This window comes from Andrographis paniculata, unplaced genomic scaffold, assembly GCF_009805555.1.
Source record: "Andrographis paniculata isolate CXL003 unplaced genomic scaffold, ASM980555v1 Contig61END, whole genome shotgun sequence".
NCBI lineage: Eukaryota > Viridiplantae > Streptophyta > Magnoliopsida > Lamiales > Acanthaceae > Andrographis > Andrographis paniculata.
Genome location: NW_026137597.1, coordinates 3,371,615 through 3,396,382, shown reverse-complemented (window position 1 = coordinate 3,396,382; position 24,768 = coordinate 3,371,615). Strand labels below are relative to the sequence as shown.

General features: G+C 34.1%; 1 pseudogene; it reads left to right on the top strand.

Annotated features, from left to right (window-relative positions):
• The first annotated feature begins 10,727 nt into the window (after positions 1-10,727).
• On the top strand, positions 10,728-23,547 carry LOC127260341 (purple acid phosphatase-like; annotated as a pseudogene).
• Positions 23,548-24,768: the final 1,221 nt, after the last annotated feature.

Below are 24,768 nucleotides of genomic sequence, written 5' to 3'. Positions count from 1 at the left end.
ACAAAGTAATATCACGCAGATCCAACAGTCGCATTAATTAATCAGCGCAAATTCTATTAATAGATATATTATTAATCTTTATTTTATTTAATGCATAACGGTTACACAAATAAATCACCAATTCAATAAATCAGTAGGATGTTTATTCAACTAATTGTCGATAAACTAATCTCATAATATATTATTATTAAATAATATCATTAAGGATAATGATTTAATTAAAAGCATTAACATATACGCATAACATATCCTACATGATTTAAATTAACAATAATATACGCAGAACATATAATAATAATAATAATAATAATAATAATAATAATAATAATAATAATAATAATAATAATGATAATGATAATGATAATGATAATGATAATAATAATATTAGCATAGTTCAAATTAATTTTCAAATACACGAAGTTTTCAGCAATACATATCATTATTTAAATTATATTATAATAAGAATTTTATAAAAAAAACTTTCGCAAATAAAAAATTTAGATCGCAGCTAAAAAAATCTATCCTTACATAATTCTAACCATTGATCGGAGAATTCATAAGTTCAAAACCACGCTCTGATACCACATGTAAGTTTAAAACAAAATATAATCGATTTGAATTCGCTGATCTTGAACTTTGTGATTCTCACAATATCATATAAATGCGTATATATATATTGACCTTGGTTGGAACCCATTCTCGCAGAGTGACAGGTTGGATTCTCTGGTTGAGACGATCAATTGGATGTTCTAATTTAGACGATGAGTTGGATCCTCTTTTTTGGATGATGAGTTAGATCCTCTGGTTTCTGCCTCTTAGCCTCAATGCTAGAACGCGTAAGTTTAAATTTTTGTGTGTGATAGAATAGATATGTTCTGACCATTTATAGGCAGAGGGAGGACCAGCATCCTTTGCGTTATAATCATTATGGTATTAAACCACTATAAATTTGACTAGACCAATTCAACTTAATATTATCATTTATTTATTTTATTTTATTTAAACCATCCATAATTAATAAATGACACGAGGTCATATCTTACAAGAGAAAGGAAGAGCGCCGACGAGTTTCGCTCGGAATCGACATTATCAACAATCCGATTTTTCTGCTCCTTAAGGAGCCGACCTCCGGCTAATGTGTGGTAGTTTTTGGTGTGCTTGCTGAAATACTTGAGCTGCTCCAGCTTGGTGCTGCCGGAAACACGCCGCCACTTCCCCCAACTTCTTCTGCAGATTGAAACTCTATCTTGAACTGCTGCTCGCATCACCGGAACTGGACGGTACCGCGGATGACGGTTACTCCTTTGAAACCAAAATAACTCTGATATGTTGAAATTGTCCGACTCCATTCTCAATCAAGCAAAAATTAAAAAGGAAGCGGACTGGTCAAAGAATATAATCATCAGGTTGTAGAACAGAAATTCCGATAAAAATTCGTCAGCGCTTCCTCTTTTACAGCTGGGTAGTAGGTCTGGAAATAAAAACACGGGCGGTGTTCTATAGAAAACGCTAGTGTTGGATCTGAATCACCTACACAGGACCAAAATTGATGAATAAGTTTTTTAATGGGATTAATTTTGATAAATATTTTTGAATGAGACTAAAAATAAAAAAAATAATAATAAGATTTCAACGGGACTACTTTGGATTTTTGCTCCAATTTAATATATTAGAAATAAAATAATATAAAAAAGTTAAAATTATAAAAAATAAATAACGTACTAATTATAAACAAACAAAATTAAGTTTTTGCATCGGGTTTTTTAAATAAGTTTTAAAATTTTTAGATTTTCGGGACTATTTCGTATCAGCTTTTTCAGATTTGTTTGAGTTATCGGATGACTTGAAACAAATCATTGACCTAGATCTGACCCGAAAAAATTCATATCGTATTCGAATTGTCAGACTTTTTGTAATATTCACGGCTTAACCCAACACACAAATACGACCGGAAAAATGGATTGACACCAAGTATGGGTTCGAACCTGGACAATCCCAATAAATTTGGCATGTGTGTGCACGCGTGTGTTAAAATAAAATGTTAGCGTGGGAATCCGCAGCCGCTATCTGAAAGTGCGCACTGTGTAAACTTTCGACTGAACCTAATATCGACAAGGCAAGTCCAAGTCACACTAGGCGAACCATGTGTGACATGTGGACCTAGAAGTGTCGGAGTTTGAACCCATGACTTTATGGTCATAAGTTCACTCTCCACGCCACGAGGTTATCTCTTACGGGACAAAATATATATATTATAATACGAAACATATATTATTAAAAAATAATAAGTATCTCTTGGATATATCCACAAATTCGAGTTCAAAATCACAAGTCTACTTGTACACTATCAGATTATCTTTTACGGAACTATTATTATTATTATTATTTAATGCCCATTGCGAGTGGTCTGAATAATTTATAGGTGGGCACGGACATGCCATCCCCTATTAAAGTTATCCATCTTTTGCCATTGACTTCCATGTACGACCTCACTTGATCGCTTTATTCATCATTTAGCTTTCATTTGTTTTTTGGAATTTTAATTTTAATTTTAATTTAGCTTCCATTTGTTTTTTGGAATTTTAATTTTAACTTTAATTTAGCTTCCATCTGTTTTTAAAATTTTATTTTGAATTGAAGTTTTTTCAATTAAAATAATTATTTAAGTATTTTAATGTTTAAATATGTGTTATATGCGAGTTGATTAAAAATAGCTTTTTGTATAAATAATACAATTGTAAGAAAATGATGGTAAAAAAAAAAAATTAAAAATTAAAAAATCAATAGAAAATTAGAGTTAATTTTTTTTTATTTAGTAAAATAGAAAATCCACTTAAAAATATATAAAAAGAAATTACAACAATCTGGATAAATAATATAGAGCGTATGATATGTACCAAATGAAAAATTAGAGGATGAATAATTTATGAGAAAATGATAAATCAAATAAGAAAAAGTTCTATTGAATTGGGAATTTGTCAAAAAATATTTTTGTATTTAGTCAGTGATATATATATATATTTTGAATAATTATTTTAATATAACATTCATGAGATTATAATAATATATTTTTAAAGAAAACTATAAAAACTAAATAGTAAAATAAAAAATGAAAAATAATTTATTTATCATATTCGAATTATTTTCTGTTGATAGATAATTATGATTTTGAATAAGTCTACTTTGACTAAGTCTACTGCTATTTTAACTTTATTGGTAGTGAAGTAGTGATAAGATATATTCCTGATTTTGTGGATCTTAGTTAGTCTTCTATTCTATATATTGTATCATGTTATTCTTTAAGTATGTTAGTGAATTATTTTTTTCTCCCAGCCTTTGTCGATCAATCTATATACTTTCTCCTAAATTTTAATTACAACACATGGTATCAGAGCCGGTGTTCAACTATGAACAGCTCAACTCAATTATATGTTCCAATTTTGGAAGGAAAGAATTACAACAGGTGAGTACTCAAATGAAGGTTCTATTTGATTATCAAGATCCGCTTGATACTGTTGAAAATGGAATCCAGGCGCTAACTGCTGATGCTACCGCTGCGCAAAGAACCGCCCATGCCGAGTTGAAGAAGAAAGACAAGAAGGCATTGTTTGTCATCCACCAAGGGATGAGTGACGACACATTTGAGCAGATAGAGGGAGCAAGCTCGGCACATGAGGCTTGGAACATCTTATTGACAACATACAAAGGCGAAGACAGAGTCAAGCGGATACGACTCCAAACATTAAGGCGGAAATATAAACTCTTGCAAATGGAGCCTTCGGAAACAATCGAAGCCTACGTTGCTCGAGTTCAGTCCATGACAAATAATATGAAGACAAATGGAGAAACTCTTACAGAGCAAAATAAGTTGGAGAAAATTCTAAGAACCTTAATATCTAGGTTTGAGCATATTGTGGCAGCTATTGAGGAAGGCAACGATACGTCAACAATGACAGTCAAACAATTGTTTGGATCCTTACGGGCTCATGAACAGCGGATGAATGAAAACAAAGAAGCTTTTCCAGTGGAGCAAGCCTTTCAAGCACAGGCTAACATTCGTGGTGAAACCAACCGAAAGGATGGAAATTTCAGAGGTAGAGGAAGAGGAAGAACTGGGAATCAATCCAACTGCCGAGGGCGGGGTCCTGGAAGAGGTTATGGTGGCAATAACAACTCCTCTTCATCTTTCGACCCCAATGCAAGTCGTCAATCAAATTTTCGGGGTCGAGGGCGTGGATGATATAAAGAGAGGTATGACAAGTCTAATTTGGAATGCTATAATTGTCGTAAGCGTGGACATTTTGCAAATGAGTATAGGTACAGAATGATAATCAAGCTGCTCATTATACTCAAGAAGGTGACAATAAGAATGACCAAGCAAACAGCGGACATGCACTCCTGATGGTCACTTCTGGAAATGAGACACCAACTTCACATACATGGTTTTTGGATACAGGTTGCACAAATCACATGTGCGGGGAGAAGGAAATGTTCAGCGAACTTGATGAGTCATTTCACACCAGTGTAAGGTTTGGTGATGGTCGATCAGTACCGGTAACAGGAAAAGGCCGGATTCTTATCTCTTTAAGAAAGGGACAGCATAGCTTTATTTCAGACATCTTCTATGTTCCTGATATGAAGACTAAACTGTTGAGCATAGGGCAACTGGTGGAGAAAGGGTATGCCATGACGATTCAAAATAACCAATTTTCAGTCTTTGATGGGAAAGGTACACTTATCATTAAATCTCCTCTATCCAAGAATCGTATGTTCTCTGTAGACATTCCTAAGGGCAGCTATAAATGTCTAAGCATGGTGTCAAATGATGAGTCATGACTCTGGCACTTTCAATTTGGACATCTGAATTTTCAAAGTTTGAATAAGATTTTCAAGGAAAATTTGGTGCATGGACTTCTTTATATTAATCATCCTAATCAATTGTGTGAAGCATGTGTTATTGGAAAGAGTCACAGGTCTTCATTTCCTGGTGAATCATGGCGTGCAAAGAATCCTTTAGAACTAATTCACACCGACGTCTGTGGGCCTATGAATACAAAGTCTATTGGTGGGAATAGATATTTTTTGACATTTAGCAGGAAGATTTGGGTGTACCTTCTAGTGAATAAGTCTGAAGTCTTTGAGCAGTTTAAAAAATTCAAGGCTCTTGTCGAGAGGCAAAGTGGATTCAATATTAAGGTGTTGAGAAGCGATGGTGGAGGAGAATACACATCCATTGAGTTCAACTGTTATTGTGATGAACATGGAATACGCCATGAAATGACATTTCCTTACACTCCAGAACACAATGGAGTGGCGGAGAGGAAAAATCGGACAATAATGGATATGGCAAGGAGTATGCTAAAGACTAAAGGTATTCCTAATTACTTTTGGGGAGAGGCTGTATCATGTTCTATGTATTTGCTAAATAGGTCTCCTACAAGAGGTGGTCCTGCTATGACACCAACTGAAGCTTATAGTGGATTCAAACCAAGTGTGAATCATTTTAGAGTGTTTGGATCAGTGGCCTATACTCATATTCCAGCAGCAAAAAGAACGAAGTTAGATGAACGAGCTGAGAAAGCAGTTCTTATTGGTTACAAGCAAGGTGGCTACAAACTGTTTATTCCCACCCAAAGAAAGTAATTGTGAGTCGAGATGTGGTCTTTGGTAAAGATGAGACTTGGAATTGGAACACTAAGACACATGGTGGTTCTATGAAACATGTTATCTGTGACTTGGAAGTGGATGATGGAACTCAAGATGGCAATACTGGTACAATTGAAGCCTCGGTGACACAGCTAGTGCCAACTGAAAGTCTCATAAATAAGCCTATACAGGCAGAGAGGCCTAGGAGGGAGCGCCGACCACCGGCGTATTTGCAGGACTATGAAGTGACGCCTGATGATGAAGTTGATGAACTGGTAAACTTTGCATTTTTTGTAGATGCTGAGCCAATGACATTTGAAGAAGCTGCAAAAGATCCCAAGTGGATACATGTTATGAAAGAAGAAATTATGGCAATAGAAAAGAATAAAACATGGAATCTCACTCATCTTCCAGAGGGGCAGAAAGCTATTGATGTTAAGTGGGTATATAAAACAAAAATGTCATCAAGTGGACAGGTAGGAAGGTATAAAGCAAGATTTGTGGCGAAGGGATTTGAACAAAAGCCCGGTTGTGACTATCAAGAAATTTTTGCTCCCGTTGCACGGATTGAGACAGTGAGAATTATTGTTGCTTTAGCTGCTCAAAATAAGTGGAAAGTTCACCAAATGGATGTTAAGTCGGCCTTCTTGAATGGACCACTTGAAGAGGAAGTATATGTTAAGTAGCCTCTTGGATTCCTACAGGAGGATGGAGAAGATAAAGTCTACAAGCTCAACAAGGCCCTATACGGCCTTAAACAAGCACCGCGTGCCTGAAACAAGCGTATTGATGGTTTCCTTATGAATGCATGATTTGAAAAATGCCCAGATGAATATGGTCTTTATGTGAAAACTAACTCTTACAATGACATACTCATATTGTGTCTCTATGTTGATGATTTAGTTTTCACAGGTAGCAACCTTGGTGACATTGAAGATTTCAAGACTTCGATGATGACAAAATTTGAAATGACTGACCTTGGTTTCATGTCTTAATTTTTGGGTCTAGAAGTAACTCAGACTGAAAAGAGGATTTTTATCAACCAACAAAGGTATGCTACTACGTTCTTGGAAAAGTTCCAGATGCTTGATTGTAATCCCGCCAAAACTCCCATTGAGACGGGCAGTAGATTGTCTAGGGAAGGTGATGACCATGCTGTAGACTCTAAATACTTTATGCAGATCGTGGGATGTCTACGGTATCTTATTTGTACTCACCCCGATATATGCTTTGTTGTTGGCTTGGTTAGTCGGTTCATGGAACATCCTAGACAATCTCACTTTCAAGTTGTTAAAAGGATTATGCGATATATCAAGGGAACTTATAATTATGGCTTGTTTTATTCCTCAAGCAACAAGGGTGAGCTGATTGGTTACTCAGATAATGATTGGGCCGGTGACCTGGACGATCGGAAAAACACAAGTGGTCACTGCTTCATTATTAATGGTACAACATGTGTGTGGTCTTCAAAAAGGCAAGAGATTGTTGCACTCTCAACATGTGAAGCTGAGTATGTTGCAGCAGCTTCTGCAACTCGTCAATGATTATGACTACAATATGTTATGAGCCATGTCAAGTTTTTATCAACAATGCCGTTGAAACTATATGTGGATAACATCTCAACAATAAATTTAGCCAAGAACCTAGTTATGCACGGGAGAACAAAGCATATCGAGCTGCGCTATCATTTCTTGAGGAACCAGGTTGAACATAAAACAGTTGAGCTGAAGTATTGCAAATCCGGAGATCAAGCTGCTGATATACTCACCAAACTGTTAAAGATTGAAGCATTCACTAAACTCAGAGATGCCCTTGGAGTAGAAATCTTCCCAAATCATAATTAAGGGGGGATGTTGATAGATAATTATGATTTTGAATAAGTCTACTTTGAATAAGTCTACTACTATTTTAGTGACTTTACTGGTAGTGAAGTAGTGATCAGATATATTCCTGATTTTGTGGATCTTATTGAGTCTTCTATTCTATATATTGTATCCTGTTATTCTTGAAGTATGTTAGTGAATTATTTTTTTCTCCTAGCCTTTGTCGATCAATCTATATACTTTCTCCTAAATTTTAATTGCAACAATTTCAATATTATGTCAATGACATATGAAATATAAACAAAACTATATGAGAAAAACGATAAATGTTATAACATTAATATAATAGTACAAATATCATACATGAATTGATAATATCACACAATACACTATATTTATTTAATCTCAACCATCCGATCATTCATATGACAAGAACCTAATGCCTTGCAAAATTACGCTCGACAAGGCAAGTCGCACTAGATGAACCATGTGTAGCAGGTAGATCTGGAGGCGTTCAAGTTTGTCATCCCTTGCGGGACAAATTTATGTACATTGTTAACTATATATTCAATGTGTTTAATATATAAGAATAAATATGTTTGTTTTGTTAGATTGTTGAAAAGTAAATTTTGTGATGTGAGATATATTAAATTGTGTAGAAAATATAAAAATAATGAATATGTGCAGTTTATTAATTTTTTTGAAAAAAATGTTATATATATATATTCAATTTTTACTGTGCTGGAAGAATATTGATTATGTGCTATCTATTGCTATTAGTATTGCACACACTACAAGAAAAAATTATTTTGTAACAAAACGTTTTTGTCTTTAAATCTATTTTTTCCGTTACTAATGACATTAGAGACGGAATTAGGAATAGAATTACGTTAGCTACGTGAACTTTAGGGACGGAATTCCGTTACAAATATATTATTTTTTTGTAGTGATATAAACATTAACAGTGTGTTGTATATAGCTATATATATATATAAGATTGTTTAAATATTTTAAATTTTTTATCAAATTGTGCTTCGTATATGTTTATTATGGGTATGTTTTTTTGTATGAGTTTGAAAAAAATTTGATTTGAATTTCATATTAAAATAATGTATGATGTGATATTTTAGAAGAAAAAATATATATATTTTTTTTTCAAAAAACACAAAATTCAAACCATGAAAATCTGATATTTAGAATAAAAGAAACATAACCTACCTAAATTTTGTATTTAGGTATATTGTTGTTTGTAATTATATAACTGTCAAAAATTTTCTCTAAGTCATTTTACCAAATAGTGTTAAATAGATATTAGGAATATATTATTTGTATTTATATACATATATTATTGATTAATTACATATTAATGATTTGCTTATTGTATGTATATTTATAAAGCTGTCTAAAAATTTTTAAATTATTTTACCAAATAGTGCTAAATAATTTTGTGTCTAATTTAAATAAAGATATATGTAATTGATTTATATTATATTTAATGACCGGTCAAATTCACATGTCCAAATAACACAACAATCCTCCCATATGTTATTCTCACGGTCTATATTTTTATATATAAAAAACGATAATCTATTAAATATTTCATCCTTTTATTAAATTCAAATATAATTAAAAAATATAAATTATTTTAATTAATTACATAACATATAATATACATAGTCACTTAAAACTACTTTATTTTTATCTTTTAAAAAAAATATTTTTATTTTTATTTAAAATTTCACATCTTTTACAAAATAAATTATGATATTATTTATTATCTTAATCGTTGGTATTTTAAATATTTTTAGTATTATATTTCAATGAAATATATATAATATGAAGTTTTAAATATTGATAAAATATTTACTTATTAAAAAGAGATAGAAAAAAAAAGGGATTTTCAGTGTTTACAAATTAGAAATTTAATTTAATTAATTTATATTGGTTAAATATAGTTAAAATGAATAAATTTATAAATTAATCATTTTTACTGGAACCATAAAAAAGAAAAAAGATCATTAATTTAAAATATTGAAATACATACTATAATTTTTAAATTATATATATTTATTTTATTTTAAATAATATAAATATCATTAATTAACTAATAATAATATTATAACTCCCTATCATTAATTAATTAAACACTTATGAAAAAATATATATATAATTATCATTAGACATATAAATAACGTGCGACAGAGTAATAATTTAGAGTGTGTTTATATTGGTTTTAGACTTAATTATTTACTATTTGAATTCTATATTTTTCAAAAATTGTATATTCACAAAATATTTCAGTTATATATTATTTTAATAAAAAATTCAAACCAAATTTTTTTTTAAAATATAAAAAGATAAATAAATTTTTGTTATACGCCAAATAGGTGTGTATGCACCTCCGTCGACACTACATACATCAAAATGTGGATGCATTTATGAACACTTTGTATGGCGGTCATATGCCTATATATATATGTATCAATTGTAAATGAAATCAGATGAAAAAAGCTCTCAATCTTCATTACTGCACTTTCTTTCTCACCTGCACTTTCTCTTTATATACTAATATATAAGTACACATATATATATACATACATATCAATATTATAATATTTATTACATAACACGTTATCAGCACGAAGGCTCTTGTCTATTTTATTTTTGGTAAGTTTTATTTTTATACTATATATATTATCTATTTTCTACCCTATGGAAAATCTTGCAAAATTTTCTTTTAAACTTCTGTCTCTCACCGGCAATAATTTTCTGACTTGGTCCCTGGTTGTAGAAATGCATCTGGTTTCTATGGGCCTTGTTCATACAATTGCCAGTGAAAATGCGGTTACAAGCCAAGATCGGGCTAAGGCTATTATTTTCATCCGTCATCATTTGAACATTCTTCTACAGTCTGAATATTTGACGGTGAAAGATCCACTAGATTTGTGGAATGAATTGAGGGAGAGATTTGAAAACTTGAAATATATCACTTTCCCCAAAGCCCGACATGATTGGCTTAACCTGCGGTTGTAGGATTTTAAAACTGTTACAGAGTACAACTCTGCTATCCATCAGATTACATCTCTGTTGAAACTCTGCGGAGAAAATGTTACTGAGAATGATAAATTAGAGAAGACTCTCTCTACCTTTCATGCTTCGAATGTTGTGCTGCAACAGCAGTATCGTGAGAAAAACTTTCAAAAGTACTCACAGCTCATTTCATGTCTTTTATTAGCTGAGCAAAATAATGAGTTACTGATGAAAAATCATCAGTCCCGGCCCACTGGTTCCAGTCCGTTCCCTGAAGCGAACGTGACATTTTCTGAACGAGGCCGAGGACGTGGTAGAGGCCGTGGACGTGGTCGCGGTCGTGAAAGTCAACGCGGTCGATATACCTCTTACAATCGCCGCAATTTTGATGTTAATAGGATGCAGAGTAAACCCCAATATGGGAATATAACCGAAAAAGCTAAACAGGGAAAGAGGCAAATCGGCAGTTGTAATCGGTGTGGCATTGAAGGCCATTGGGCCAATACCTGCAGAACAACCAAACACCTAGCCAATCTTTATCAAGCCTCACTGTAGAAAAAGGGGAAGGAGGTCGAGACTAATTACGTTGATAACGATGACGACCCCGATAATGATCTTTTGGATTACGATACAACGCATCTTGATATAGCGGATTTTGTCGTAGATCCAGCAAACCCCCAGTGATAGACATATTATGTCATTTTACATTATGTTTTGTAATATTTAAATTATCGCATATTACCATTTTGTAATATATTTTGTAATACTTATATATGCCTTTATTACTACTGCGTTTACTTATATTTGAAGGTTAAATGGATGCCAATCAAAATGATGCAAATATGTGTTTCATTGACAGTGCAACGACACATACTATATTAAAACACGAAAAATATTTCTCCCATTTGAAAAGGGAAAGAATGAATGTCAATACAATAAGTGGCAGTGCAAAATTAATTGAAGGCTCTGGAGAAGTCATTATATTTCTCCCCGCGGGGACGAAAATTGTGATACAGTATGCAATGTTGGCCACTAAAGCTCGAAGAAATCTACTGAGCTTTCATGACATTCGGAAAAATGGTTATCACATTGAGACTATGAGTGATACCGATGGTGAATTTTTATTGATCACCAATATCATTGATAAAAGGAAATGCATCATTGAGAGATTACTCTCACTCTCTACTGGCTTATATTATGCTAGATTAGGTGTTGTTGAAACACATCTCACGGTAGATCAAAAGACTACCGATTTTCAAATATGGCATGATCGCCTTGGGCATCCTGACAGTATAATGATGAGGCGAATAATTAAGAATTCGCATGGCCATTCATTAAAAGATCAAAAAGTTTTAAACTCAAATGAGTTAACATGTGTTGCCTGCACTAAGGGAAAATTGATAACCAGGCCATCGCCAGCTAAAGTAGGTATTGAATCACCTACATTTTTGGAAAGAATACACGGGGATATATGTGGACCAATAGACCCACCGTGTGGGCCATCTAAATATTTTATGGTGCTTATTGATGCATCTACCATATGGTCATATGTCTGTTTATTATCTACTCGCAATATGGCATTCGCGAGATTGCTTGCCCAAATTATTAAATTATGGGCACAATTCCCCGATAATCCAATTAAGACTATACGTCTGGATAATGCTGGTGAATATACATCGAATGCATTTGATGATTATTGCATGTCGATTGGAATTAATGTAGAGCACCCAGTTGCTCATGTTCATACACAAAATGGCCTAGCAGAATCACTTATTAAAAGATTGCAATTGATTTCTAGACCATTACTGATGAGGTCTATGTTGCCCGTTTCAGCTTGGGGGCATGCAATCTTACATGCAGGAACACTTATAAGAATGAGGCCGACAAGCTATCATAGCTATTCCCCAATGCAGTTAGTATTTGGTCACGAACCAAATATATCTCATATACGTATTTTTGGGTGTGCTGTTTATGTTCCTATTCCACCTCTCAAACGTACAAAAATGGGTCCTCAACGTAGATTGGGCATTTATATCGGATATGAATCGCCGTCAATTATAAAATAACTTGAACCTATGACGGGCGATTTATTCACTGCAAGATTTGCAAATTGTCATTTTGACGAATCATATTTTTTGACATTAGGGGGAGACAAAAACGAACCGAAAAGGGATATTAATTGGAAAATCCCTTTGAATTTTTGTGATCCTCGTACAAAGCAGTGCGAACTAGAAGTTCAACGCATTATACATTTGCAAAATATTGCAAATCAGTTACCGGATGCATTCAATGACTCGAGCAAAGTCACTCGATCATATATCCAAGCTGCTAATGCTCCAGCTAAAATAATTGTCCCTGATGGACAAATTACAAGTGCTAATGAATCAGCGACATGCTTAAAGCGTGGTAGACCACTCGGTTCCAAAGACAAACATCCTCGGAAGAAAAGAGGAATTAATGATGATAATCATGAAAATATCAGGAATAACATTGATAAACTTCAATCTAATGAGGTAGTCAATCCTGAAATAATTGCTCAAGAAGAGCACGATCTTGAAGAACATGATGAGATTATTGAAAACTCAATTAACTATGTTACTTCAAGAAAATGTTGGAACCGTAAAGAGGCAATTATTGATAATGCCTTCGCATACAATTTAGCACTTGATATAATGGAAGGAAACGAGGATCCAGAGCCAAAATCGGTTCATGAATGTTGGCAAAGAAATGACTGGCCAAAATGGGAACATGCGATTCAATCAGAGCTTGACTCATTAAACAAAAGGGAGGTCTTCGGACCAATTGTTCAAACACCGGATGGTATAGAAATGAGCATAATGAAATTGTGAGATATAAAGCCCGTCTTGTAGCTTAGGGATTCTCACAAAGGCCTGGAGTAGATTTTGATGAAACGTACTCTCCAGTTGTTGATGGAATAACATTTAGATACCTTGTGAGCCTAGCAATGCGAGAAAAGCTCGATATGTGCCTTTTAGACGTAGTTATTGCATATCTTTATGGCTCCTTGGATACTGATATTTATATGAAAATTCTTGAGGGATTCAATATGCCTAAAGCATACAAATTAAACCCAAGGGAATCATATTCCATCAAATTGAAAAAGTCATTGTATGGACTTAAACAATCATGGCGAATGTGGTATAACCGTCTGAGCAAATGTTTAATAAAAGAAGGTTATACTAATGATCCAATATGCCAATGCGTCTTTATAAAGAAAAATGGATCAAATTTTGTCATTATTGCTATATATGTTGCTGATCTCAATTTAATTGGAACTCCTGAAGAGATCCAAATTGCAGTTGAATATCTAAAGAAAGAATTTGAGATCAAAGATTTTGGAAAGACAAAATATTGTCTGGGTTTACAAGTGGATCATGCGAACAATGGAATATTTAAGCATCAATCCACATATACCCAGAAGGCATTAAAACAATTTTATATGGATAAATCTCACTCTCTGAGTACACCAATGGTGGTCAGATCCCTTGATCCCAGTAAAGATCCATTTAGGCCAAGAGAAGAAAATGAAGAAATACTTAGCCCCGAGGTACCATATCTCAGCGCTATTGGCGCATTAATGTACCTTGCAAATTGCACCAGGCCAGATATATCTTTTTCAGTAAATCTACTGGTCAGGTTTATCGCTTCCCCCACAAAGCGCCATTGGAATGGTATCAAGCACATATTTCGTTATCTTCAGGGAACTCATGACCTCGGTTTATTTTATTCGAGTGAATCTCAAAATGAATTAGCTGGTTATGCTGATGCTGGTTATTTGTCTGATCCGCACAAAGAAAAATCTCAAACAGACTATTTATTTACTTGTGGTGGAACCGCAATCTCTTGGAGATCTGCTAAACAGACAATAACAGCTACTTCTTCAAATCATGCTGAGGATTTAGCAATTCACGAAGTCAGTCGTGAATGTGTTTGGTTGAGGTCCATGACTCACCATATTCAGAAAAATTGTGGCTTGATTACCGATGATAAATTACCTCCTACAATATTATATGAAGATAATGCAGCTTGTATAGCTCAATTAAAGGGAGGATATATTAAAGGCGATCGGACAAAGCACATATCTCCGAAGTTCTTTTTCACTCATGATCTTAAAAAAAGTGGTGAAATTAATGTGCAACAAATTCGACCGTCGAAAATTTTGCAGATTTATTCACGAAGGCGCTACCGACTCCAACATTCAACAAATTGGTGCAAGGAATTGGAATGCGTCGGATGAAAGACATCAAATAAAGTCCAAAACAGGGGAGCACATTAATACAAGAATGATGTACTCTTTTTCCTTCACTATGATTTTTTCCCACAGGGTTTTTTCATAGTAAGGTTTTAACGAGGCACATTCTTTGTACAAATGCATCCAAGGGGGAGTGTTATACACCAAATAGGTGTGTATGCACATACGTCGACACTACATACATCAAGACGTGGATGCATTTATGAACACTTTGTATGGCGGTCATATGCCTATATATATGTATCAATTGTAAATGAAATCAGATGAAAAAAGCTCTCAATCTTCGTTACTGCACTTTCTTTCTCACTTGCACTTTCTCTTTATATATTATATTTTATTATAATATATAAATATTATATACTAATATATAAGTACATATATATATATAAATACATACCAATATCATAATATTTATTACATAACAATTTTCGCAATGATTAGAACATTTCCTATAGACGACAAAACTTCCATCTCCTAGAATTCGAACGCCGTGGTAAATACTAGCAGTAGATGAAATCAGTCTCTCACAATGAACGGTGCAGATTAAATATGGCGTTGTGATCCTCTTCTAATCAGTACGAGCGAGCGAAGGGAGGGAAAGTAACGATAGTCAACTGGAGTGAGAGAGTTCACATTCCCATAAACGATTTTCTACAAAGACTGCTCCGTCGTTATCCATTTCATCATCACACTTGGGACTTGGCGCAAATTGTCGGATACTCTCCGTCAATGTGCGGCTGGTCGCGGCGGAGGCGATGGGATTGAGGTACGGTAGGTAGGTGTTGATATTGTTGCGGAAGGAAGGAAGGACTTGCGAGTAAACTTGTTTTGGATTTTTATTTATTATTTTCAGGTGCATATTACGCAGGGAGATTATGAAGGAAAAGCAGTGATTATATACTGTAGATGAACAAGGTTCGAGCACAGTGCTGTATTGGGCTGAGAACAGCAATGAGAGGAAGAAGAAGAAGAAGGCAGAGGGGAAGGTACACATTTTACAACTTTGATTCCTGGAGGTAGACTCTCTGCACTTCTGTATCTTCTTTATGTGTTTCTTCGGGATAATTTGTTTTTGATTCCTGAATAGGAGAAAAACTTTGATAATGTGCATCAAAAAGTGGTGAATCTAACATTGATTACTCTAAATTTTGGGCAGTATAATACCAAATACTATTACAAGATCGGTATTGGGCACACAACAAGAACTTTCTGGTTGACTGCACCTCCACCTGTTGGACCTGATGCTCCATATACTTTTGGTCTTATAGGTATATACATACATACATATATATATTCATACATACATACTTGTTGGATAGGCAATATACATAATATGCTATATTATGGTCTTGGAGAGCTTTAAATATCATAGCCTAAACTTGGAACTTCCCAGTGCTTCAAAACAGGGGATTTGATAGGTATGACTTCCATTACAATAGGAGGTGGGATTCACGGGGGAGGTTTTGTGGAGAGGAGTGTGGCTTTCCAACCCTGGATTTGGACTGCTGGAAATCAGGAGATCAATTTCGAACCTAAAATTGTAAGTGTTCGTGGTCTCCTTTAACTGTGCAATTTCTTTCATTCTTTCACTAGAGGGATCATATCATAGAACCAATCCATATTTTCATTTAATCACAACTGTTTGAGCTAATTCCATTTCTGAAAAAGAATTATATTTATGCTCACTGTTGGATTGGAGGATAAGCAGATATCTGATAATTTAGGAGATGGATTTAAAGAATGTGTTGTCTGTTCATATGTTTTGTACTGAAATCAATGATGATACATATTGTATGGGATCATATCATATGTTGTATTGTATTATGTTAATATATCGTATGTATAATTCAGCAGAGCAACAAAAGCTAGTAATTTATTTCATTATTCTCATTTCTTGTAAGTTTTGCCAATGGCTGCTTGCATTCAACTAGGCTTACGACTGTTAAATCTTCGCAGGGCGAAACGGAACCATTCAAGCCTTATAAGCACCGTTATCACGTCCCTTACAAAGCATCGAAGAGCACCAAACCATTTGGTACTCTATCAAGAGAGCTTCGGCACATATCATAGTTCTGGCTTCTTATTCAGCATACGTTTGGTAAATAAACAAAATGCAATCGAAAAACTCGTCAAAATGGCGTGCAACTACTTGTTTGTTATTCTTTTTTGCTCTTTTTTGGATGGTAAATACACTCCTCAATACACGTGGCTCGAAGAGGAGCTGCCGAAGGTGAACAGATCGGAGACGCCATGGCTGATTGTGCTGATGCATTCTCCATGGTACAACAGCTACAACTACCACTACATGGAAGGAGAAACCATGAGAGTTATGTACGAGCCGTGGTTTATCAAATACAAAGTCGACGTCGTGTTTGCTGGCCATGTACACGCCTATGAACGATCGGTATGTCGCATTAATCGGTTCACCTTGCCACAGATTGATTGTTTTGATTCACATTCTTCCCCCAAGATCACTTTCTTATCTATATGTATACTTTTGCACCGTGTTTATTCTCTATGAAATGATATATATTTCAGGAACACGTGTCTAACATTGCTTATAATGTTGTGAATGGAATTTGTACACCGGTGAGAGACCAATCGGCCCCTGTTTATATAATCATTGGTGATGGAGGAAATCTTGAAGGCCTCGCTAGCAAGTAAGAAACAACACACACAAAATGTAATGTTTTAAATGAAAATTTTAAAAAATTTTAATATATTAAAAAAATAAATATTTGATTTGATTCTTCTAAACTACATGTGAGATTCATAACAATCACTAAATAAATCCTAATGAAGGCTGAAATGGTTGTAATGTAATGTCAGCATGACAGAGCCCGGGAGGCGAGCTTCGGACATCCAACATTCGCTATAAAGAACAGGACACACGCGTACTACAGCTGCCACCGGAACCAGGACGGGGTCGTGGTGGAAGCCGACTCCATGTGGTTCTTCAACAGGTACTGGCATTCTGTCGACAATTCTGCCACTGCTCAATAATAATAATAGTAATTTGTTATAGGGTACTTGTATTTCCGACTGCAATCGCTATGCTGCTTTCTAAGGAAGCAGTACAAAATTTTATTTTGTTCTTTTGAAGTAATCTTTTTGTTTTTAAAATATTATTGTTGTGCTATTTCATAGTTAATATTGTGCTTTCTTGATATAATCATCGTGTTTTTTAAAAAATTCAGTAATAATATATATTTTTTGTTGGAAAAATAATCTAGATTGAATGTACATACGAATAAATTGTATTTCGCAGGGTATACACGATCTTGGATATACTTTGAGTCGCTTAGATTCGCTTTGCTTATGCGATATTTCGACCCTATTAACGCCCCGGGTTACACGAAATTCGTACGAGGATAAAACAAAGCAATACTCGGATTTTAGTTGAAAAATCGAGCAAGTAAACATTGCGAGATTATTTGCGCACACAGATTTATTCTGCAGACAACATTATTTTTTGTTCTTATGTCTAACAATTATGTAGTGGATAACAAAAAGTAGTGGAGATACCCAAAAGCGGATATCTTCATTGCGGATGGTCTAATGTCAGCATGACAGAGCCACAGCGAGCCACAGCCGAAATATTCGGCGTTCCGGGAGGCGAGCTTCGGACATGTGACATTCGCTATAAAGAACAGGACACATGCGTACTACAACTGGCACCAGAACCAGGACAGGGTCGCGGTGGAAGCCGACTCCATGTGGTTCTTCAACAGGTACTGACATTTTATTGATGATTCGACTACTACCACTGCTCAATAATAATAATAATAATAATAATAATAATTTTTTATAGGGAACTTGTATTTCCTACTGCAGTTGCTATGCTCGTTTGCTTTGTAAGGAAGTAGTACAAATTTCTGAATATTTTTTTAACATATCTAAGTGAAATGCTTATTTCCGACTATTGAAGAATTGATATACATGTTTATATGCATTTTTACAAATTACACATGTTAAACTCTAGTTTAAGTCGCAAACATCCTAGAGATAATTAATGTAAATTACTATACAATATTGATGTGCCAGAGCATTGTATTGATGAAAACAATAAACATTAATATGCACGAAGGGAAAAACATTAAATTAGAGCAGGAGACGACAAAACAGGGAATCTAATCTATCTACACAGTCAATCATTCATAATGTAATCGCATGCATCATGAGGTTCTGGAAAAAACAAAAATATTCGATTGTTGCTCTAAAGATATTCAATAATTTATCAGAATCATAGGAATGAGTACTATTGGTAGATTAGACCATACACTCAAAGATATATAACACATTCGGCCAAAGCCTTTCTTCCTATGCATATCCATACAAAAGCACTTGCAAAAATCCACCCATAACTTACTTCCCAATCAAGCAAATTATCTTACCTATGAGAATATATATATATATATATATTGGGGTTAGAAACAATTAAAATTCATACTTGCAAGTGTCAACCAATCGAAAAATCAATGTATCCCCTTTGCATGATTGGTGTGCTTTGGACAAATAAAATACTTACAATCGATAGATCGACCGCGAAAAATCAAAACCCTATTGAACTTACAATGTACGCTCCTTTCCAATGTTGAATTAAGTACAAACAATGACTATGATCCCACAAAATTACAACTTGTTACCTACTAGCTAAGAAAATCCCTCAAGAACAGAATCATCTTCCGGTGCATCAATCCAAACAGCTTCGTTGGGTTCCTCGAGGCAATACTTGAGGTTCGTCTGAGAAAAAGTCTCATCCGTCCTGGCATGTTATCCTTCTTTTTTCTTAATTGGATGAGTCAAACCTATAGGGTTTATGAAAATTGTTAGCCCTCACAAGTCTGTCGCTGTCAACCCAGGTCCGAACAAGAAAGATGTCTCCTCCCCAAATCCAGCGCCAATCAGTCCACTCAAATGATTGAAGACATTTTATAGCTGGCTCGGGTGAAGCACATTTCTCGGATCTGCGCCGCTGAGCGTAGCCGATGAGATGGCAATTTAGGGACCTGCAGAAAGCATAAATCGACCATAAAAATCGAAACTGGTTGTTTGAACAGAATCAAAGTGAACTTTGAGCAAGGCGAGAAACCAGTAGTTTTTCTGGTTGGACATAAGTCTCGACTCGAGCCGAGGCCGGGCAGTCGTTCGCACGAATCCCTGTTTATCGTGCGCCGGCTCGACAAAGTTTGCTTCGATGACACCTGAAAGACGACCAATGTTAACATGACCGACGATAAAATGTGTTCGACCCAACGATAGGGATGGACAGCGTACCGACGACTCCTCTGCCGTCGTTTATAGCTGGACAGCGTACCGACGATAAAATGTGTTCAACTGTGCCGAAATCCAATTCAGGCGATCCCTCGTCTTCCCAAATATTGTAGATTATGATCCGCGTTCCTTGTTCATCCAAGAAATCGAACTGCAAAGGAGAAAACTATAAAGTTTTGTTCGTCATCTAGGAATAGTATCTGTTCTTAGTCATCAATTCAAAAGCTACCTGACGAAGGAGATCTTTGTCGAACAGCCACCACTGCTGGATGATTTCGAGATTTCGTAGCCAAGAGTGAGCTGAAGATTTTTCGGGTTCGATCCAAGTCCTTCCCCTTCACTCATAATTGATGGTAGAGTTTGATAAGAACAAGATCCATGAGTATTGCATGATTAATTGATGCATCATAGTTTCGTCACGGTAAAGATACTTGCTTTAAATATTTAATCAATTTTACAAAATCTACCTCAGAATTGTATTTGATTCATCATCAGCAAAACCAACACCTATCTCACCACCGTTCCATCCATGGCCCAACAATTGATTCTCAATCCTTAGCCAGATCTTCTCAGTATTCTTCTGTTCCAAATTGTGGTGCCAATATCTCATTTTGCCTCTCATATCTTCAAGTGAAGCAACAAATTCAAATAAACGAAAATCAAACAAGCAAATCAACTGGAAATTTAAAAAAAAAAACAAAAAAAAAACACAAAATCAACCAACCCGAACCAAAAAAAAGCCCTTGTTATATCGTAAACCCTAATATGAACACGAACTATAGCGCCGCCTTGAAAATATACAATAACCCTAATTCCACGGTTGAAGATTTATATAGTATTGACTAGATCGTTCTAGAAGGTTCAATATATTTTTATTCATTTAATTATATTTTTATTATATTCTAAAATTTTTTATAATATTTTAAATAGAGTTTTTTTGGTGGGCCGCCCGTCCGCACCCACTTTTTCCCTACAACATTGCTTTCCTCTTAGGAACATTGTCTTCTTTGTACGGATTTAGATGTCTATAATTAATTTATTGTATGTTTTTATGTTCTCCTTTAGCAAGCAGTAGAAATTAATAGATTAAATAAATAAATATAAGTAATCTAATATTGTATATTTTTATGTTCTCCTTAGCAAGAAGTAAAAGTTAATAGATTAAATAAATAAATATAAGTACTCGAATATTAAAATTATAGAAGACAAATTAAAATTAACTAAATTAAAAAATTAATAAATTAAGTAGTTATATATTTAAAACAAGTGAATGAAATAAAAATAAAAAATACATGAGAAGATAAACCAAATGATTGCAGAAAATGAATAGAAAGAGAATTGTATAAAGCATAATAAATAATTATCTTTGTTTTATTTTTTTATAATTAATATTGTACTATTGTGATATAACTATTGCGTGATATAATAAATGTGCTCTTCATATCAATATTTGATTTTTTTTCTTTTTTCTTTTGTTTTTTTTAATTATAATACATTGTCTTCTTTTATATCTTATTTATTTTATTTTATTTTATTTAAAAAAATCTCAATTGCGAACTTACATTCCTATCTCTCTCTATTTTTAAATTGATCATCACTTGTATATCTGCTGTTGTACTCTTTAAATAATATTGTTGTCCTATTTTATAATTAATATTGTACTTTTGTGATATAATTATTATGCTATTGTGATATGATCATTGTGTTTTTCACATCAATTTTTTGAATTCCTTTCCTTATTTTTTATTTATTTTTTTTTGTGCATTCTCAAATTAGTATGAATTACTGTTGTGTCCAAATCTTTCTGTGGTGGCTTATATTCTGCAGTTTGATTTATTTATGAGAGAAGTTTATATATGGTCAGTGGTTCATTGTTTGAATTATGCATTTACAGTAACTATTTTGATATTTAATTGCACCATATGACTTACATAATATACAAAAATTAAGTTTATATATATTATATGCCTATTGTGTCTGTGTCGCATTTTATAGTGATATTTTAAAATTTTATTTTGTTTATTTAAAGTATTCTTTGTGTTTTTTTAAATATTATTGTTGTGCTATTTCATAGTTTACTTTGCTTTTGTGATATAATCCTTTTGCTTTCGTAATATAACAATTGTGCTCCCCTTATATAACTATTGTGCTCTTCTGTTTGTTTGTTTGTTTTTTTTTTTTTAATGTTTATTGCACTATTAGATAGTATGAATTCATATATCACCGAATCACAGCAATCAGAATTTCAAAATTTTATTAACATATACACGCAAACCCACTTTGTTAGTTCATTGATTTTACAAAGTGTCTACCCTCATCCTTTTCAGTCAGCTTTACCATCTGTGTAACATCTGCCTCTGCTTATGCTATTGTCATTAATTAAGGTTAACTATAATAAATATTAGTTCGGATAAATAATTATATATTTTGATTTGCTATTAGGATCTTTTATTCGAAAACCGATGTGTACACTCTCATTTTTATTTTTATTTTATTGTGTTATTTTGAAAATTTTATTTTGTTCTTTTGAAGTAATCTTTCTGTTTTTTAAATATTATTGTTGTGCTATTTCATAGTTAATATTGTGCTTTCTTGATATAATCATCGTGTTTTTTAAAAAATTCAGTAATAATATATATTTTTTGTTGGAAAAATAATCTAGATTGAATGTACATACGAATAAATTGTATTTCGCAGGGTATACACGATCTTGGATATACTTTGAGTCGCTTAGATTCGCTTTGCTTATGCGATATTTCGACCCTATTAACGCCCCGGGTTACACGAAATTCGTACGAGGATAAAACAAAGCAATACTCGGATTTTAGTTGAAAAATCGAGCAAGTAAACATTGCGAGATTATTTGCGCACACAGATTTATTCTGCAGACAACATTATTTTTTGTTCTTATGTCTAACAATTATGTAGTGGATAACAAAAAGTAGTGGAGATACCCAAAAGCGGATATCTTCATTGCGGATGGTCTAATGTCAGCATGACAGAGCCACAGCGAGCCACAGCCGAAATATTCGGCGTTCCGGGAGGCGAGCTTCGGACATGTGACATTCGCTATAAAGAACAGGACACACGCGTACTACAACTGGCACCAGAACCAGGACAGGGTCGCGGTGGAAGCCGACTCCATGTGGTTCTTCAACAGGTACTGGCATTTTATTGATGATTCGACTACTACCACTGCTCCATAATAATAATAATAATAATAATAATAATAATTTTTTATAGGGAACTTGTATTTCCTACTGCAGTTGCTATGCTCGTTTGCTTTGTAAGGAAGTAGTACAAATTTTTGAATATTTTTTTAACATTTCTAAGTGAAATGCTTATTTCCGACTATTGAAGAATTGATATACATGTTTATATGCATTTTTACAAATTACACATGTTAAACTCTAGTTTAAGTCGCAAACATCCTAGAGATAATTAATGTAAATTACTATTCAATATTGATGTGCCAGAGCATTGTATTGATGAAAACAATAAACATTAATATGCACGAAGGGAAAAACATTAAATTAGAGCAGGAGACGACAAAACAGGGAATCTAATCTATCTACGCAGTCAATCATTCATAATGTAATCGCATGCATCATGAGGTTCTGGAAAAAACAAAAATATTCGATTGATGCTCTAAAGATATTCAATAATTTATCAGAATTATAGGAATGAGTACTATTGATAGATTAGACCACACACTCAAACATATATAACACATTTGCCAAAGCCTTTCTTCCTATGCATTTCCATACAAAAACACTTGCAAAAATCCACCCATAACTTACTTCCCAATCAAGCAAATTATCTTACCTATGAGAATATATATATATATATATTGGGGTTAGAAACAATTAAAATTCATACTTGCAAGTGTCAATCAATCGAAAAATCAATGTATCCCCTTTGCATGATTGGTGTGCTTTGGACAAAAAAATACTTACAATCGGTAGGTCGACCACAAAAAATCAAAACCCTATTGAACTTACAATGTACGCTCATTTCCAATGTTGAATTAAGTACAAACAATGACTATGATCCCGTAAAATTACAACTTGTTATCTACTAGCTAAGAAGATCCGTCAAGAACAGAATTATCTTCTGGTGCATCAATCCAAACAGCTTCGTTCCAATGTTGAATTAAGTACAAACAATGACTATGATCCCCAACTTGTTACCTACTAGCTAAGAAGATCCCTCAAGAATAGAATTATCTTTCGGTGCATCAATCCAAACAGCTTCGTTCCAATGTTGAATTAAGTACAAACAATGACTATGATCCCAAAAAATTACAACTTGTTACCTACTGGCTAAGAAGATCCCTCAAGAACAGAATTATCTTCCGGTGCATCAATCCAAACTGCTTCGTTGGGTTCCTCGAGGCAATACTTGAGGTCCGTCCGAGAAAAAGGCTCATCCAGCGTCGATCAGTCCACTCAGATGAATGAAGAAATTTGATAGCGCTAATCTTGTCAGTATCCAGTCGAGATGGCAATTTCGGGACATGCAGAAAGCGTAAATCGACCATAAAGTTCGAAACCGGCAGTTTGAACCGAATCAAAGTGAACTTTGAGCAAGATGAGAAACCAGGAGTTTTTCTGGCTGGACTTAAGTCTTGACTCAAGCTGAGACATGGTGGTCGTTCGCTCGAATCCTTGTTTATCGTGCGCCGGATCGACAAAGTTCGCTTCGAGGACACCTGAAACACGA